Raw genomic sequence first — 3,367 nt, 5'->3', positions numbered from 1 at the left:
TCATAGTTTCCCTTCCCTGTGCACAAGTATATACGTGGGCTAGGCCCAAGTGAATTTTTTTTACATTGGCTTTAATTTTTTTAAGCTTTCCCAGTAATCAAACTCAAACTCTACCATATTGACCGAGTTTTCCTAATTCTCCTTATTTGCTACAACATCTACCTGACTGAGTATACATGTTGACCAGGTTTTTCCTCAACTCCCTAATTTGGTGCAACATTTACCTCATTCTCCTAATTTGGTGGAACATTCACTTCATTCTCTACCTATAAATACAGTCTCCCTACCATAGTCACAATATACACCAAGCCTTTAATCTCCTCTTCTCTGCATACTCTTTCTATATTTTCTACACATTTTCTCTACTTTCTTTCTTTCCCTACTAGGTTTTTTTTTTCTCTAAAAAAAAAATATTTCTACTGTTCTTGCTACCCCTTACTAGTTTATGCAAACTATAAGGAAGGGTCTGCTAAATCTTAGAGGATAACTGTTATAGTCCTTTTGCACCAAGTTTTACACTCTGAAGGGGTAAAAATTATCCTTAAGGACAATGATACCACATCTCAGACTTCTTACTGTTTTTCTTTGCTTTATTTTATTTTCATTTGTTTCTCAGACTTTCTAACAATCTTAAGGATAATGAATTTTCACATTGATAATATTGTTGCCACTATTCCTACTGTTGCCTCTATCCCTACTACCACCACCACTGTCAATGGTTCCACCATGGCTTCCATTCCATTGACTATTCCTTCTATGCCTTCGGTCTCATATGCCAAACCATTTCTAAATATTTCTAAATTTGAGGTTTTTAAGGGCAGAAACTTCACAAGATAGCAAGAAAAGATTTTTTCAATCCTTGATGTTCATGGTGTGGCTTTTATGCTAATTGGTTCCAAGCCAGATGATGTCAAAATGCTAAAACCATATATACACGCAAATAAGGTATGCAGGCATATGATCATTAGCACATTTTCTAATGAGCTGTTTGATTTATACAATTCGTACAAAGAAGTAAAGCAAATATGGGAGTCAATGATTGCTAAATACACTGCTGAATATGTTGAGAAATAGAAATTCGTTATTGGCAACTTCTATCGCTGAAATATGATGGATGACAAGGACATCAAGAGTTAAATCAATGAATACCACAAGCTAGTGGATGATTTGAAGGCTAAAAAAATCAACTTACAAGAAGAGTTTGTTGCTAAGTTGTTAATTTAAAAGTTGCCAGAATCTTGGAATGGCTACAAGCAACAACTAAAGCACAAGGAAAAGCAATTGTCACTTGTAGACTTGATTGTGCACATCATCATTGGAGACACAACCCGGAGGGAGATTAAGGCCTTAAAAGCTAAGGAAGTTATAACTAAAGCCAATTTGGTACAAGGCAGAACCTAACGTCAACGGAGGTACCTTCATAAACTTGATTATAAACCCAAAACTCCCCATCCCGCCTTTAAAAAGGAAAGTAGTTATTTTGTTTATGGAAAGCCAAGGCATCATGCATCGTAATGCAGGAAGAGAGCAAAGGGAAATGACAAACCTATTAATTCAAGAGTCAACTTGGTCAAAGCAGATGAATCCAATGATGTAATTGATGTGGTCATTTCACAATCAAATGTGGTGGTTAGTGTGAAAGAATAAGTAGTAGACTCAGGTGCTACCAAGCATATTTGTGCAAACAGAAATGCCTTTACCTTCTATACTCCAATAAGGGACAAAGAAGAGATAATATACCTTAGTGATTCTTGAACTACTCAAGTTCTTAGTAAAGGGAAAATCCTTCTCACGCTCACATCTAGCAAGACCCTAGCTCTGAATGATGCTCTTCATGTTCCCAATATAGGGGCCAACTTGGTTTTTGTGGCTTTATTGGGAAAGGTTGAGGTGAAAGTGTCATTCAAATCTGACAAGTTCGTAATGAGAAAAAATAATGTATTTATGGGTAAGACATATTGCAATCATGGACTCTTTGTACTTAACATTTCAAATGTTCTAAATGAAAAAGTTAGTTCTTCTATTTACATGATTGACTCTATTGATTTATGGCATGGTAGACTAGGACATGTTTGCATTCCCTATATTAAGAAAATGCAATCACTAGGTTTAATTTATTGTATTAAAAATAGATGCTTTAATAAGTGTGAAATATGTGCTGAAACAAAATCAACTAAGAAAACTTGTATTTTAGTAAATAGAGAATTTGAAAAACTAAGTTTAATTCATACTGACTTAGGAGATCTAAAACAAACTATGACTAGAGGTGGTAAGTAATACTATGTTAGATTTATTAACTAAAGTTTATTTACTTAGGTATAAAGATGAAGTTTTTCACATGTTTATTAAGTATAAAGTAGAGGTAAAAAATCAATTATGGAAAATTGGTAGGACACCTTATGAATTATGGAGAGGCTATTCTCCTAACTTAAAATATTTGAAAGTTTGAGGGTGTCTTGCTAAGCTAATGCTTCCTGACTTTAAAAAGAGAAAAATTAGCTTTAAGACATTTGATTGCATGTTTATTAGTTATGCTGAACATAGTGCTGCATATAGATTTCTTGTATTAAAAAGTGATGTTCTTCATTATAATACATTTGTTGAAATAAAAAATGTTAAATTTTTTTAACATATTTTTCCATTAAGAACTGATACAATTTCTCATGCACCTTTTAGTAAAAATAATTTTGAAATACAAAATGATGATTTGAGAAGGAATATAAGACCATGTAAAGAAATTTCTTTTGGTAATGATTTTTATACTTATCTTGTAGATAATGATCCTTTAACTTATGCTGATGCAATTTTTTTTAAAGAAAGTCCATTTTGGAAAGAAACTATACAAAATGAAATTGATTTGATTTTACAAAATTAAATATGAGAATTAGTGGATTTACCACCTAAAGCCAAACCAATTGGTTGCAAATTGAATTTTTAAAGGAAAATTTAATCTTGATAGTTCTATTGATAAATACAACACTAGATTAGTTACAAAAGGTTTTATTCAAAAGCAAAATATTGACTATTTTGATACTTTTGCTCCAACAACAAGAATTTCATCTATTCGTGTTTTGTTTGCATTAGCTTCAATTTAGAAACTTGTTGTTCATCAAATGGATGTTAAAACAGTTTTTTTAAATTATGATTTAGAAAAAAAAATTTATATGGCACAACTCGAGGGATGTGTTCTTCCTGGTCAAGAAAACAAAGTTTGTAAATTGACTAAGTCCTTATATGGCTTGAAACAAGCAGTAAAACAATGGCATGAGAAATTTGATCAAGTTCTTGTTAGTAATAGATTTTCTATTGTTGGAGTTGATAAATGTATATACACAAAAACTGTTGATAGTAAATGTGTGACTATTAG

This window comes from Theobroma cacao, chromosome 3 (genome assembly GCF_053813885.1).
Source record: "Theobroma cacao isolate CCN51 chromosome 3, ASM5381388v1, whole genome shotgun sequence".
NCBI classification, from domain to species: Eukaryota; Viridiplantae; Streptophyta; class Magnoliopsida; order Malvales; family Malvaceae; genus Theobroma; species Theobroma cacao.
This window is presented reverse-complemented; position numbering follows the sequence as displayed.